This window comes from Vulpes vulpes, chromosome 12, assembly GCF_048418805.1.
Source record: "Vulpes vulpes isolate BD-2025 chromosome 12, VulVul3, whole genome shotgun sequence".
NCBI classification, from domain to species: Eukaryota; Metazoa; Chordata; class Mammalia; order Carnivora; family Canidae; genus Vulpes; species Vulpes vulpes.
This window is the reverse complement of record NC_132791.1, coordinates 151,887,681-151,904,700: the sequence shown is the minus strand read 5'-3', so window position 1 is coordinate 151,904,700 and position 17,020 is coordinate 151,887,681. Positions and strand designations below refer to the sequence as shown.

General features: G+C 39.7%; 1 protein-coding gene across 12 annotated transcripts in view; it reads left to right on the top strand.

Annotated features, from left to right (window-relative positions):
• The first annotated feature begins 342 nt into the window (after positions 1–342).
• The window catches only part of FGGY (FGGY carbohydrate kinase domain containing), a 413,290-nt gene continuing 396,612 nt past the window's right edge, over positions 343–17,020 (top strand). For 5 of the 12 annotated variants that reach the window (XM_072730788.1, XM_072730787.1, XM_072730782.1 and 2 more), the window contains exon 1: positions 343–431. The gene's annotated coding sequence lies outside the window, so the exon portion shown is untranslated. Of the gene's footprint in view, positions 432–1,279; positions 1,361–2,101; positions 2,462–15,133; positions 15,408–17,020 lie in introns of those variants that run through there. The other 7 variants (XM_072730783.1, XM_026006981.2, XM_072730784.1 and 4 more) reach the window with 5 other exon arrangements.

The window sequence follows — 17,020 nt, the reverse complement described above, 5'->3', positions numbered from 1 at the left end:
ATATTGTTATTAATTACATCCGCCTACAAACAGTCCCGGCCTTTAGTACGACAAGTGGTGTAGGATACACACTAGGCACGCGTGCAACACAGGTCGTTGCGGAGCGTTGGGGCGGCTGAGCTCTGCGCCTTTAAAAGTCCAAGAGCTGGGAGGGGCCGCGGCGAGGCTGCCTGCCACGCCCCCAGCCGGCGGAGGCGGGGGGGAGGGGCCGCGGGAGGCGGGGCAGGCGCGCGGGCCTATCCCTGGCGCGGTTCAAAGGACCAATCGGGGCGCATTTTACAGGGGCCGCGCCCGGCGGGGGCGGGGCAGGGGCGGGGCTCAGCCGCCGGCGGCCCCGCCCCCGGGTCCGCCCTGCCCTGCCCCGCTCGGTGCAGCTCGGCGCGGCCACCTGCAGAGCCCCGCTAGCTAAAATGTAATTTCAGATTGGACAAGTAAGTGACCCTCCTCCCAGTCCCACGTGTGCAGCAGGGGCTTTTGCAGAAGCGCAGGCTCGCGGCGCCTACGGTCTCCAGCCCAAGCGCGCACGCGGCCCAAGCCCTCCTCCCGGTTCCCGCAGTCGCCGCCTCTTGCTCCTCTTCCTCCTCCTCCTCTTCCTCCTCCTGGTCCTCCTCCTCCTCCTCCTCCGGCCGCCTCAGTGTCGGGCCCGCCGGGCCTCGGCTCCCGGGACGCTGTAGAGTTCCTGGTGTCCTCCCGGGTGAGGCGTGTGGCCGCTCCAGGGAAGGGTCGACCTTGACTGCACCCCCGGAGGCTGCCTCTGGGATGTCGGAACCCGGGTCCCCTCCGGCCCTCACCTGTTCCCTGTGTTCACTCCCCTTTCCTCCCTCCGGACCCTTATTTTAGGATATTTTCCCCCCCAGGCAGATTTGAGTTTTTAATAAAAATCTGGCTACCTAAGAGGTTTTTCTTTTTTTGTTTTGTTTTTTGTTTTTGTTTTGTTTTGTTGTTTTTTTCTAAAGGCCAGGGCTGCTTGTAATTTTAAAACGCTTTCAGCAGCTCGTGATAATGGTTGGGGTGCATTTTAGTGTAGATGGTATTTAATGCTGTTTGGTTGCAGTTCTCCAGGGTAGGGAAGGCCTAGGGGTTATCTTTCCATTTTAATTCATTTCCCTTCTTTTAAGGATTGACAAGATGCAAAATGGTGAATTTCCCTAATCATTGGCTGTTTTCCACGAAAGCACTTCTCCTGTCCTAACTAATTTCATCCCTAAATTAAAGGGTTAGTCATTACCAAGCTATGGGAGAGCATTAGGTTAATTTTTAAAATAGGAGAGCTGGAGGGAGGAAGTGATTACACTTTGGAATTGCAGATCAGTAAGAAAGAAGGCACGTCTTCTCTAGGTTTGTGGCTATTCTACAGATGGTACAGTTTTGCTTTTTATTTGCCTTTTTTTTTTTTTTTTTAATGATCCACCAATGTATATCCTGATTTTTTTTTTTTTTTCCCCACGTTTTATGTTGCCAGCTGGGTCTTGTAGCCTTCTGACTACCTCCTGGTCTTCTGGGAGTCTCCTGTTAATGAGACCCTATGCCTGGCTCTTGACCTGATGATGGTTGGCCTGGCTCTTGGAGGGATCAGCTGAGGAGGACTGTTGATTAAGGATGATGGGGGAGGGGATCCCTGGGTGGCGCAGTGGTTTGGGCCTGCCTTTGGCCCAGGGCGAGATCCTTGAGACCCGGGATCGAATCCCACGTTGGGCTCCCGGTGCATGGAGCCAGCTTCTCCCTCTGCCTGTGTCTCTGCCTCTCTCTCTCTCTGTGACTATCATAAAAAAAAAAAAAAAAAAAAAAAGGATGATGGGGGAACAGACCAGAGAGGGCGAGAAGGGCCTAGAGATTGATTTTTGAGGGGAAGGGAGCCGGGGAGCCTCCCTTCGTGGATTTGGAAATCAAAACATGTGTATTGGGAGAAGGGAATAACCCAGAGGGTGGAGATCTGTGTCTTTCTGGATGAAATTAAGAAGTTTACTGGGAGGAGACTGGGCTTTCTTCCAGACTGTGTTAATTTTTGCTGTGGGCCTTGTGTTTTCCTGGAATCTGGTTCCCTTTCCCTAACCTTTCACTTAGTTCAAATCACAGTCAATTACCAGCTGGTTTTGAAAACAGTTTGAGGTAATGAATCTTGTCCAGTCAGAGTAGGGACCCCCGGCCTTCCGCCAGGGGATTTGAAATAATTGTTTTACCAGAATGGACTACAGAGATCATTTAACCTCACCTGCCCATCTCTTTAGAAGGAGAAATACAGAATCAACCCAGCTGGTGATGTAAGGGGTCATCCAAACCAGCCCTTCTACTCATTCATTGGTTCCCTGATCTTGTGGCATGTATTTTGGGCCTGGTACCGTGGCAGGCTCTGGGACAGTAAAGACGAAAAGACTTGGTCTCTGCTTTTTAGTCTTTCAGTCTGCTTATATCTAGTCCAATGAGGGAGAGGACACGATACTGAGATCAGTGCTGTGGCAAGGTATGTGGGAAATTCTCAGGAATTGGAAGAAGGGCATTTGGCCCAGTGTGGGGTTTTGTGGAAAACCTTCCCAGAGGAGATAATACCAGAGCTGAATTTCAAAGCTTCAGTATGAGTAGGCTGGGGAAGGATAAAAGGGAAGGGGATTATCTGACTTGGGAACAGCGTGTGCAAAACTTTATCACCTGGCACATTGTTGACTAGTATGGCTGGATAGGATAGGATGAGATGGGAAATCACCAGAAAGGAGGCTGGGGAAGGTGAAAAGGCCAGATCAGGGAGGGTCAGATGAGTCATAGTGAATCTGAAATGTATCTCCAGAGCAATCAGGAGCTGTCTGAAAGTGACACAAATTTTGCTTTAGAAAGTTAATTCTGGCCAAAAGGTGGAAAGGGAATTGGAGAGGTGAAGACAGGAGAGAGGCTTTTATAATACAAGTGAGAGATAGATTAGGGTAACAGTTCTGAGGCTGGAGAGAGAAAGAGAGAGAGTACAGTTGACCCCAGAACACAGGTTTGAATGCAGGTCCACTTATGCATGGATTTTTTTTTTATTGTACTGCATTTTTTTTTACTGTAAATGCATTTTCTCTTCCTCAGTGTTTTCTTAACATTTTCTTCTCTCTAGCTAATTTTATTGTAAGAATACGGTGTATAATATGTATAACATACAAAATATGTGTTAATCGACTGTTGATGTTTTTTGGTGAGGTCTCTCCTTAATAGTAGGCTGTTAGAAAATTAAGGATTTGGGGAGTCAAAAGTTATACACAGATTTTTGACATTGTAGGAGCCCCTTCATTGTTCAAAGGTTGGCTGTAGAAAGGTTAGGAATTAACGAAAGAGAGCAGTTACCGTGCCATCAGGAAAAAGGCATTCCTAACTGGAGTTTTTTTCAACAGCTTTGTTGAGGTATGCTTGCCATACAATAAACTGTGTATATTTAAAATGTCTGATACAAGATGTTTTGACATATGTTTGTATCTGAAACCATCATCACAGTTGAGACAACACTTATAATACCCGTAAGGATTTCTCATGCCCCTTTGTAATCCCTGCCCTCTCTGTGGGGTTCCCACACTCACCCCCCAGCAACCATTGATCTACTTTTTGTCCCTAAAGATTATTTTAGGGTTTTATGTGTGGGGCCATACAATATATATCTTTTTTTGCATGGTGGCTTTTACTTAGCATAATCATCTTAAGACTTGGCCATGTTGAGTGTGCACACATAGTTCATCATTCCTTTTATACATTGTATGATTATACCATAGTTGATTTATCTGTTGAGAGGTGTTTGTGGATTATTTGCTGCTTTTTTGGCTACTGTAAGTAAAGCTGCTATGACTATTCATATACATGTCTTTGTATGGACATATGTTTTCATATGCCCATACCTAGAAGTGGAATGGCTTAGTTCACATTGCAGGTATATGTTTAACTTTTTAAGAAACAATATTTCAAAGTGATGTGATGGCTGGGAGAAATAAGTCAATCAGAGAAAGACAGTTATTATATGGTCTCATATGCGGAATGTGTGGAGAATCATAGGAAAACTGAACAGGAAGTCATCAGAGAGGGAGGCAAACCATAAGAGACTCTTAACTATAGGAAATAAACTGAGGGTTGCTGGAGGCGAGGTGGGTGGAGGAATAGGGTAACTGAGTGATGGGCATTAAGGAGGCACATGATGTGATGAGCACTGAGTGTTATATGCAACTGATGAATTGCTGAACTCTACAACAGAAACTAATGATGTACTACTATATATGTTGTACTACTATATATGTTGGCTAATTAAAAAAAAAAAAGCGTGCCATTTTACATTCCCTTCATTGGTATGTGAAACTTCCAATTGCTCTAGCACTTGGTATAGTCCCTTTTTAAAAAATTTTATCCATTCTAATATGTGGAGACCTCTTTCTGGGGGGTTTTAATGTACATTCCCCTAATGACTAATATTTTCAAGCTTCTTGTCATGTGCTTACTTGCTCATGTATATTACCTATATCTTCTTGGGTGAGGTATTTATGAAATCTTTTGTTCATTTGTTAAAAAAAAAAAAGAAAAAAGACTTTGCTTACTAAGTTTTGAGAGCTTTTTACGTACTCATTACAATTTCCTTATCTCACCTGTGATTTACGAATATTTTCTCCCATGTTATGGCATGGTTTACCATTTCTTTTTTTTTTTTTTTTTGGCTTACCATTTCTTAACAGTGTCTTTTCATAAGCAGAGTTCTCAGTTTTGATGAAGTCTAATTTGTCAGTTTGTAATCTTGATGATGTCTGCTTTATCAATTTATTCTTTTATAGATCACAGTTTTGGTAATTGTGTCTAAGAAGTCATGACTAGCCTGAGCTCTCAAATATTTTGTTTTTTTTTAAGAAGCTTGATTGTTTTAGTTTTACATTAAATTCACAATCCATTTTGTTATTTTAAGTTAATCTGTAGCACCAGATATGGAACAAACTTAATTTTTTCATACATGTCATTAATATTTCCTGCACCATTTGCTGAGAAGCCTATCCTTTCTCCATTGTGCCTTTGGTTAAAACCAACTGACTACATATACATGTGGGTCCATTTCTGGATGTTTTATTTTGTTCCAGTGATCTCTTTATCTGTTTTAATGCCAATACCACATCATCTTGATGACTGTAGTCATCAAGTATTGAAGTCAGGTAGAGTAGGTCCTTCATCTTCAAAAGTTGTTTTGGTTATTCTTGGTCATTACATTTCCATATTAGCTTAATAGTCATTTGTCAATTTCAGAAAAAAGACCTGTTTAGATTTTAATTGGAATTTCATTGAATCTATATGTTAATTTGGGGGCAAATTGACATCTTTAAGATTGAGTGTTCTGGTCCATGGACAGTGTATCTGTTTATTTACTTAGGTCTTCCGTAATTTTTCTCAGCAATGTTTTGTAGCTTTCAGTAACTAGATCCTGAACATCTTTGTCAGATTATCTATCGGCATTTCATATTTTATGATGCTATTGTCAATGAAATTACCTTCTAAAATTTAGCTTCCAGTTTGTTGCTGCTTGTGTATTGGTCACGTATCCTGCAATCTTGCTAAGCTACTTATCAGTTCTAATAGCTTTTTTGTAGATGCCATCAGATTTTCTAGGTAGGTGATCATGCTGTCTGTAAATAAATGACAGTTTATGTCTTTCAATGTGGATGCCTTTTATTTCATTTTCTTGCTATAGTGCACTGGCTAGAACCATTGTTCATTGTTGCAAGGAAGTGATGAGGGCAGACACCTTGTCTTGTTTCTGATTTTAGGGAGAAACATCTTTTCATCATTAACTATGGTATATACTGGTTGAACATTTTTTGTGGAAACCTTTTGGAAGGCTTAGGAAGTTCCAGTCTATTCCTTCTTTGCTGAGACATATTGTATTTTCTATTTTTGTTTTTTTTTTTCTAAAATGAAGAATAAATGTTGTATTTTTGTCAGTTGCTTTTTTTTCTCTATTAAGATCTTTAAAAAAAGAACCTCAATATAATGAATTACATTCATTGATTTTTTTGGATGTAAAATTTTGTATTCCTGAGATAAATCCCACTTTGTCATGTCCTATTATTACTTTTTTCTTATATTTAGTTGGATTCTATTTGCTAAAATTTAAGAATTCTCCATCTATGTTGATAAATATTAATACAGTTTTCTTTCCTTTGTATCGTTAAATTTTGTTATCAAGATAATTCTGGCCTCATAAAATGAGTTGGAAAATATTTACTCCAATTTTTTTTGAAGAGTTAGTATAGAATTGGTATTATTTCTTTCTTAAGTGCTTGGTAGAATTCACCTATGAATCTATGCCAGGAGTTTGTTTTTTGTGGAGAAGAGGGAGAACTCAATTTAGTATTATAAGGTTATTCAGATCAGTTTCTTCTTGAGTGAAGTTTGATAATTTCTGTATTTTAAAGAATTTGTACATATCTAAATTACAATAGTCCCTCATCATTTTAATATTTATAGAATCTGTTGTGATTTCATCTCCCTCATTCCTAAAACAGATAATCCTAATATTGTTATCTTTTTTCTTTATTTTTCTGATCATTCTGTCCAGAAATCTATTAATTTTTTAAAAATATTTTATTTATTTATTTAGGAGACACAGAGAGAGAGGCAGAGACATAGGCAGAGGAAGAAGCAGGCTCCATACAGGAAGCCTGATGCGGAACTCGATCCCAGTACTCTGGGATCACGCCCTGGGCTGAAGTCAGATGCTCAACCACTGAGCCACCCAGGCATCCCACAAAAATCTATTAATTTTATAGATTATAGGTCTTCTAAAAAAAATCAGCTTTTGGTTTTATTTATTTTCTATATTCTCTCTTTTTTTTTTAACTTACTGATTTCTCCTCTGAAATTTTTTATTTCCTTTTTTCTGCTAACTTTGGGTTCCTTTTACTATTCTCTTTCCAATTTCTTAAGGTGAAAATTAAGATTATTTATTTGAGATGACTTTTCTAATAGGCATTTGATGCTATAAATTTATTGCTTCAAATGCATCCCATAACTTTTTCTATATGTTTATTTTCATTCAGTTAAAATACTTTGTTTTTTAAGATGTCTTCTTTGATCCATGTTAGATAGAAGTGTGTTATTCAGTTTCCAAATATTTGAGGACTTTCCACTTTTTATTATTGATTTACAATTTTGTTGTGGTCACAGAATGTACTTTGGTATGATTTGAATCCTTTTATTGTCTTGAGATTTGTTTTATGGCCCAGAATGTGATGTATCTTGGTAAATGTTCGGTGTGTACTCGAAAACAGTGCATGTTCTGCTCTTGTTGGGTAGGGTGCTTTTTACATATCATTTATGTCAACTTTATTAACTACTGATCCTTGCTGATTTTGTGTCTATGTACTGTATCAATTATTGAGAGAATGGTATTTGAATCCTTTAGGATAATTCTGAGTATATGCATATTTCCTTACACTCCTATCATATTTTGCTTTATATATTTTGACACACTTATTAGATGTGTTAATATTTGGGATTGTTAGGTAGTCTAGATGAATCATCCCTTTTATTATTTCTTGATTTCTGATAATATTTTTTGCTTAGAAATCTACTTAGTCATTATACCTGGTATTATTTTTGCTCTAAAATTTGCTTAGTATGATAATGATTTAGCTTTCTTTTGAATGCTGTTTTATGGCAAATCTTTTTTTTTTCTTTTTACTTTTAACCTATGTGTTTTTTATGTTTAAAGTGGGTTTCTTATAGGCAGCATATAGTTAGGCTGGGTAACTAAGTAAGGCTTGATAATTTCTGCTTTGTAATTGGCGTATTTATACTATATTTAATATAATTATTCATATGGTTTGTTTTGAATATGCCATCTAGCTGTTTCTTTCTTTTCTATTTGTTCCATCTGTTCTTTGTTCTTTTTATTCTCTTCTTTCTGCCTCCTTTTGGATTAGGTTTTTTTTTTTTAATAATTTCATTTTTTTCCTCCTTTATTGGCTTATTAGGCATAGCTTTTTCTTTTTGTATTATTTTAATGGTTGCTTTAGGGTTTAGAGTATACATCTTTAATTTATCAGATTCAACTTTCAAATGGGATTATACCACTTAACATATAATATAGGAACCTTATAACAGTATGTTAATCATTCTTGCCTCCTGGCCTGTGTGCTACTGTTGTTTTATGTTGTACATTTTTCTTTTATATAGTTTTAAGCCCCATGATATGTGGTTATTTTAGTTTTAAGCAGTCAGTTATCTTTTGAAGACATGCAAGTAATTTTTAAAAAGTCTTTGTATGTACCCACATAGTTATCCTTGTGCTCTTCGTTGCATTTTATAGATCCAGATTTCCTTGTGCTATCATTTTTCTCCTCTGCTTCCTGTGATGCAGTTCTGCTGGTGATTTTTTTTTTCCATCTTTTGTTTGTCTGAATTAGTCTTTAGTTTTTAAAGTTTTTTTTTTTCACAAGGTACAGAATTTTAGATCTGAAGATTTTCTTTCAGTATTTCAAAGATCTTACTCTATTGTCTCATAGTTTACATTATTATTTCTGATGAGAAATCTGTTTTGCTTCTCATATTTATCTTTCCTTTGTGCCTATTGTCACCTCCCCTCCCCACAAACTACTTTTAAGATTTTTTTATTCATTGATTTTGAACAGTTTGAATCTGATGTTTGTTGGATTAGTTTTCTTCATATTTCTTGTGCTTGGGGTTCATTGATATTCTTGACTCTGTGGGTTTATAGTTTCCATCAAATTTGGAATATTTCTATCCATTATATCTTCAAATATTGCTCCTGACCCGCTCTTTGGTCTTTCCTTCTGGGATTCCCATTTCACATATGTTATGCCACTTGAAGTTTTATTTATTTATTTATTTATTTATTTATTTATTTATTTATTTATTCATTTATTCATTCATTCAATCATTCATTTATTCATTTATTTGAGACACAGAGAGCGAGGCAGAGACATAGGCAGAGAGAGAAACAGGCTCGATGCAGGGAGCCCAATGTGGGACTCGATCCTGGGACCCCAAGATTATGCCCTGGGCAGAAGGCAGGCACTCAACCACTGATCACCCAGGTGTCCCAACTTGAAGTTCTTTTGTTTGTTTGTTTTGTTTTGTTTTTTAACAGCTCACCAATGCTCTGTTTATTTTTTAAAAATCTTTTTTCTTTCTTTGTTAGTGGATAGTGTCTGTTATTGTATCTTGAAGGTCACTAATCTTTTTTTCCATGTTGTTCAATCCTATACAGTCAGTTTTTCATTGCAGATATCGTAGTTGTCATTTTTAGCATTTCAGCTTGAGTCTTTTTTACCTTCCATGTTTGAACTTTCAAGTTCAGTCTCTCCTCTAGCTTTCTGAACCTATGAAGTACAGGTATCGTAGCTGTTTTAATATCTATGTCTATTAATCCTATCAAATGTGTCAATTCTAGGTCAGTGCCCATTGATTTTTCTCATTTTAGGTAGTCTTTTCTTGCATCTTTGTGCACCTGGTAAATTTTGATTGAATAGCAGACATTGTATATTTTTACTTTGTTTGATGGCAGATATTTTTGTATTTTTATAAATACACTTGAACCTTGTTCTGGGGCATGTGTAAGGTATTAAGAAACCATTGGATTCTTTTGAGTCTTGCTTTAAGCTTTGTTAGGTGGGACCAGGGCTAATTCATCTTCACTGCTGAGGTAAAACCCTTCTGTGTACTGTACCCAGTGCCCTATCAATTATAAGGTTTTCCAGTCTGCCTGGTGTGAATAGGCACTATTCATGGCCCTGTGTGAAGTCCACTGATTGTTCACTCTAGGAGCTTCTGGCTTGGATGGTTTCCTCACATGCATACAGTGGTTGGTACTCTACTGAATACTTGAGGAGCATCCTTTGCAGTTCTCTGCAGTTCTCTCTCTGTGCAACTCTCTCCTTTCTTGTACTTTGCCCCAAGAAATCTGACATCCTGTTTTCGCAAACTCCTGGCTCTGTCTCCTCAACTTGGGGAGACTACAGGACTTGGCCTGGATTTCTGCTTCCTGTGCTATGGAATTAAACTTGAGCCATTTTAGGACACTTCAATTTCCCCCACTGTGCTGGGATCACTGTACTTTGTTGCCTAATATCCAGTGTCTTGAGAACCCTTGTTTCCTATATTTTGCTTCTTTTCTTTAAGGTGTTTTTCGTGGGAGGGTAAATATGGTTTCTGTTACTCCATCTTAGCTAGTAGGGAGGTCTTCAAATGGAATTTCAGAAGAAAATTTAGAGAAGGGACTATTTGAGGGTATGAGGAAGGGATTTTGAAGTATCCAGGCATCAGTAATAATGGGACCACTTTCACTTCTTGCGACCTAAAAGGGCACAGAGCAAGAAGTAGTCAAAAGGAAATAGAAGACATCCTCCATTTAGGATAATTGTCAGTAGAGGAACTATTTAGAGAGATGAGGGGGCAGCCTGAATGCCTGGGGCTAATAAAAGTGGGATTGTTCTATACTTCTGTTTTAAGGGGCAAGGTGAGGAATGATTACCAGAACCCCAAAGGAGAAACTATGTGCAGAAAGCTGCCTTGAGAGAATTCATTACTTAGTTTAAGAGATGCAGGTAGTTTAGTTCATCTCCCAATAAAGGGAGTCCTGACCTTACTCTTCTTCCTCCTTGAAGGCTTCTGCTAGTGCTGTCCATTGACCAACCCAACTAGAGGACAGAGGGTTGGAGCACCTAGAAATCCAAGGACACAGAGTAGGCAGAAAAGGATCTGAGTATATAGTGAGGGAGAGGCGGAAGCTGAGAAGAACCTGTACAGGAATCATGATAGCTTCTAGATATTTGGCTAAATATCATGGTGGTTGGTGATGCCACTTGCTGAGAGGGAGGAGAAAAGGAATAGTATGTCTGGGAGAAGTAGGTTAGACGTGAGAGAAATGATGAGAATTTCTTCCCAAACTAGGCATACTTTTCTCAGGAGACTCCTATAACCACCCCCTCCTTCATCATCTTTAATTATTGAAGAGGCCCTTATCAATATGCAGGAAGCAGAGTTCAAACAGTGGGTACATACACAGTGATATATGTGTGGGGTGGGTTTAGGGAGAGTAGGGAAATGAGGTAGAAATCATTCAGGCTCAATGTGTTACCAGTCCCTTGGCCATCTGGATTTGGGCCTCTTGCAGACCAGACCAGCAGTTGAGTAGCTTGTGTTTTGCTAAATTGGCCATGGGATAGGGAGATTAAAAAAGGACTCAGTTACTGGTGGGTCATAGGGAAAGAAAGCTGAGAGGAAGGTGCTCTGTAAAATTAAGAGTGATTTCAACAGACCAGTCTCGGTGTAGTTGACCAAATTCTGAGATTATAGAATTACCGACCAACTTTGATGTTAGAATGAGGCTACTCTCAGAAGGGGGCTACTGTTAGAATGTTTAAAAGTATTCTGTGACCTGGTGGCAGAGGCATAGGATTAAAGTCCCTCTCCAGGAGGCAACTGGGTTGCTCAGTAGTTGAGTGTCTGCCTTTGGCTCAGGTTGTGATCCCAGGGTCCTGGGATTGAGTCCTGCTTCAGGCTCCCATGGGGAGCCTGCTTCTCCCTCTGCCTAAGTCTCTGCCTCTCTCTCTTCATCTGTCATGAATAAATAAATAAAATCTTAAAAAAAAAAAAAAGTCCCTCTCTGGTTTTCACTGGCTCTGTGATGGTGGCCAAGTAACCCAAGTGCACAGAACCTTAGTTACCCTCTTTCTAAGTGTGGACTCCTCTGGGGTTGTTGGGAGGATTAGCAGGGACACGCCCTACATCACTGATACCGTGCCTGGCACACAGAGTAAGCACTCATGAGAAATTTATTGATCCAAGATGAGGCTTGGCTCAGAATACATTAAGGAAACATTTGGATTCATGTGAAGATACATTCTGATAAAACACAGGTCACACTAATTTTAGGGATCTAGGAAGAGAAGACTAGAGTACTTGATGGGGGCTCCTTCAGAGCCATCCATCATAGACAGTTTGTGAAAATATTCGAGCTCCCTTTTCCTTTTCTCCTGAACAAATTATTCTGATATTAGTGTCAGAGGTTGGATATTGGGCTGAATGGGCTGCTGATCCGTCCCAGGCTATGTTGTATCCTGGGGGTTCTCCAGGCAGGTAGAGAGACCTTACTGTGTGCTGTTCACTTAGGTCAGCTCGGCACAATGTCAGATAGAAACATGAGTGTCAAGATCATTCTTATTAAATGTATTGAGTGCGCCTCATCCCTTTTATTTTAGAAAAAGCCAGAGCACGGGGGAACACTTAGAGGAACTGGAAGTCTATAGCATGGAGGAAAGACAACCCATAAGAGGTCACAAGAATCATCTCGAAGCATTTGAAAGGATAGCTCACTTAAGAGAGATTAGGTGGTTTGGTTGATCCCATGGGAGGAGAGTGAGGTGTAGACAGTGGGAACTATACAAAGCAGAGCTCTGCTCAGATCTTTCTTATTATTATTACAGTAAGAGCTGCTCATTGAGAAAATTCAAACAGCGGAGAGGGGAAGATAGAGATTGCCCTCCAAGTTTCCACAACTTTTCTTTTCCCTGAGTGTCCCTTCGGAAGCAGGAGTTTGTGTGTTCTTCCTGAATCTTGTCTATTAAGTCTTTATACAATGCATTGGCCCTCCCAACAGTAGCAATGGTCAGGATCCCCTGGAGGGCTTTTGTAGCCTCACTCTCAGAGTCTCTCTAATCAGTAGATCTGGGCTGGAGCTTGAGAATTTGCATTTCTAAGGTGTTCCCTGGTGATACTGATAGTGTTCTGCTGGAGACCACTGTTTGAGAACCACTGATAGTCTGTCTTATTTAAAAAAAAAAAAAGCACAAATGGGGTTATACTGAAGTCTCTAAGAACATACTCTTTTATTTAATAACATTAGCATTTTTCTTTAGCCCCTTCTCATTGGTTTTAATAGCTGCTTATGTAGAAGTTTTAGCAAGTCCCTTATTAATAAACAGTTAATTTATTTCCAGAGGTTTTATGAGTGTGCGCTTGCCTTGGCAAAAACATGTTGTCATGTACATTTATAAAGATATATATATATATATAACCCATATACCTGTATATATATATATATATATATATATATATATATATATATATATATATCTTTTGCCAATCCATGAATTCTTAGAAGTTAAACTGCTGGGTAAAAGGGTCGATTTAAAAAAAAAAAAAATAGAACTGCCCTATGACCCAGCAATTGCACTACTAGGTATTTACCAATATCCTGGGGTATTTACCCCAAACGTAGTGATCTGAAGGAGCACCTATACCCCAACATTCATAGCAGCAATGTCCACAATAGCCAAACTGTGGAAAGAGCCAAGACATCCATCTACAGATGAATGGATAAAGAAGATGTGGTATATATATATTCAATGAAATATTACTCGGCCATCAGAAAGGGTGTAGATGGAACTGGAGGATATTATGCTGAGTGAAATAAGTCAATCAAAGAATTATATGGTTTCACTCATATGTGGAATATAAGAAATGGCGCAGAGGATCATAGGGTAAGGAAGGAAAACTGAATGGGAAATCTTCAGAGAGGAAGACAAACCATGAGAGACTCTAAACTATATGAAAAAAAACCTGAGGGTTGAAGGAGGGGAGATGGGTGGGAGGGATGGGGTAATTTGGTGATGGGCATTAAGGAGGACATGTGATGAATACTGAGTGTTATATGCAAATGATAAGTCATTGAACACTACATCTGAAACTATCTGCTTTATGTTGGATAATTGAATTTAAGTTAAAAAAAAAAAGGACAGATAGTGCCAGATTGTTCTAGAGAAGGCTGAACCCATTACTCTGCCACTAAAACTGTATGAAACTGCCTATTTCCCCCGACATTGTTGCAAAACTGGGTAGTACCAATATTTTCAATTTTTGCCAACTTGTTGGCAAAATTTTTGCCAACATGTAAAACTATATTGTTTTATATTGCATTTTCTCCATTATTTGTAAGGCTAAAGGTTCATATGTATTTGCTATATTTCTTTTTCTATGAACTGCAAGTCTGTATTCCTTTGCATTACAGGAAGAGGGAACAGTATGAACAAAAGTGCCCAACCTTCATGTATGGGATTGCTAACAGCTCCTAGGGATGGAGTATAGGAGGTTGAGATGCGGGGTGTGTGTAGGGAGGTGGTTGGGGGGGTGAGGTTAGAGATGCAGGCAGGAGCCAGAGGTCTTTGAGCTTATTTTGGGCAGGAGCAGCATTGCTGTGGTCAGCAATATGAGCTTGTCCCGTACCTCTTGGTAATTTCGACAGGGCCTGTTTGTGAAATGGCACTGTCTAGTTCCCCAAGTGTAAAGTTTAATCTTCAAATAACTCATTCTTTATGCCTTTCACCTTGGACCTTAAATCCACTTGGTCATGCTTCATAAATAGGTAAACACAAGAAGAGGCCAAAGACCTCAGCCAGCCAGCTTCTGGCTGAGTATGGACTCTGAGGGAGGGAATTGTGGAGGATTGTGTGGGGAAGGGATTTTGTTGCTCTAGCTAATACTGCCCTGAGCCTTCCCTGACTTTGCTGACATCTGACAGCAGTCACTGAGGTTGGTGGGTTCTTCTGTTGTTTTAATTTGAGTGATTTTTCTCGGAAAAGCCATGGATTCCGGCCAGTATGCTAATGATAACCGTTTTGCTTTGAAGCCCTGGTTCTGTAGAAAATCATTTCATAGTTAATTATGTCAGCAAATCAACAGCAGCCCCTTGGAGAAGAAAGTGACTGAGGGAGAGAAACTGAATATATACTTAAATTATTCAGAATTCGGAGGTCAGGAATTCATATTCCAGAAAGAGTCCATGTAATAATAAATGACTAAATTTGTACACAGTTTTCCCTGTTATGGGCTTGGCTTAGTAAATGATGACATATTGGGGTTAAAATATTACAACTTTGGGGGCACCTGGGTGGCTCATTGGTTGAACATCTGCCTTTGGCTCAGGGTATGATCCTGGGATCGAGGTCTGCATTGGGCTCCCCGCAGGGAGCTTGCTTTTCCGTCTGCCTACATCTCTGCCTCTCTCTGTCTCTCATGAATAAATAAATAAATAAAATGTTAAAAAAAATATTATAACTTTGCATTTAGAATCAGGATGCCAACTCTCAATCTCTTTCTGCCTGTTTTGCCATTTTTCTGCTTCCAGGGTCCTGGCATGAGAGTGAGAGACCTTCAGCTTTGTACTATGGCTCTTAGTGAACTCAGTGTAAATTGGATTCATAGAAGATAGACTAACTCAGAAGAGACCCCTTGTCTGAAGAGTGTCTCTGTCTTCCTTCTGCTCTCCATATATGTGTCTGGTCAAGGAGGGAGATTATCCTGGAGGAGGAATGGAGTGTCTCACACAGATGCCAGGCTTGCTCATAGTGTTTCTGGAACTCACCAGGGGCAGAGTCCTTAGAGACTTTGTATTTTAAAAGGTATTGGACTATATTATACATTAACAATCTTCCCCTCCCCCACACCCCAGTACTTGCCCCGTTACTGTATTAAGCTACACTGTGTTTATTGGCAGGTACAAGCAAGTAGCAGGCAAAACATTCTCAGTTACCATCTAGTGTTTCTTACAGTAGCATTAATTTGACATAAAGTAGTCTTTATGAATCAGAGCAGAGAGAAGCCATATCTAATGATTTGAGGTCCAAGAAGGTTTCCCAGGATAAACAGACTTGGAAGGGCATTCCGAGTTTGCACAAGATAAAGGCAACTTGGTCCTTATGGAAAGCCAAGCTATTTCAGGGAGAGTACCAAGAGCCCTGCTGTGGCTTAGATGAACTGGAATTTGAATATGGCCTCCTTCCTCTCCTGGCTTTGTGACCATCAGCTGGAGATTGATCCTCACAGAATTTCAGCATCCTCATCTGCAAATGGGAGAAACCTTGATGGGTGTTAGAAATGGGGCATCATTTCACCCTTCCCCTGCAAAGAGAATAGCTTGGTGGTGCATTATAAAGGGCTTGGAAGGCATTATAACAAATGAGGAGTTGCTTTATTGAATCACAAGGACTGAAAAGAAGAAGGAGCCAGCAGTGTTTTACAGAAGAGGGTGTGGAAGATGCAAAGTCTCATCTGCTCTTAAGGCACTGTTTGTTGTTGGAGTTTGGGGATGTCTTCTCATGAGTCAGATTTTCCATCCATGATTTCTTTAGGGCCTATACTATGCATTTGTCCTCAGCATGGTTGGATTTTGTATTTGTGTCAGCTGTTGCGTCTTGCCTGTGTGTCTTGTGGAGGGTGGTGGTTTTGGCTAACATCCAGAACTGGCTTGGTTTGGATGCTGTGACTGCCACATTGTGAGGCAGGCAGGGGGGTTTGGTGAGTTCTGACTTTTCTGCCTTTTGGAATCCAACTTTGTATTAAAAGAACAGCCAACCTTTTTACTGTCTGATTTAATACTACACACCTCCTTGAGTCACCTCTTGCTTACATACTTGAAAATGGGCTTTGTCCAGAGCATGAAGATTCTCAGTATCCTGAAAAGTACTGAGTTTCTGATCTAGTGGTTGGAACAGTGATGAAAACAGTAAATAGGTACTTCCTTTTTCCAGCCATCATCTCTGCATTGTGTGGGGAAAGGTGGTGTTGGAATACGATGCTTGGCCCGAGAATGTGGCAAGGATTCTGTTGGCAGCATGAAGCCATTTTATTGCCATATGTAATTTTACTAGGTGCATTCAGTTTAGCTCGAAGTACAAAAACTAGGAATAATTTGAGTCATTACCATTTGATTTTCAAAAATCAGATTCTTACTTTAAATTGTCAGCTCTAAAAATGGGAGATTTTTCAGCTTCCTATTCCTAGTGTCCTGGCACAGAGAAAGCACTTAATATTTGCTTTGTTTACTGGAATTTGAGATGTTAGATACACTCAGAACACCTAGGTATAGACAATGTATTTTGCAGGTGTCCAGATGTGACTTGGTGTTGAAAGGGACATAATAATTGCTCTAATAATTGCTGCTGTTTACGACACATGTACCATACATCAGGTGCTATGCTAATCGCTTCAATGATATAATATCAGTGAATCAAAA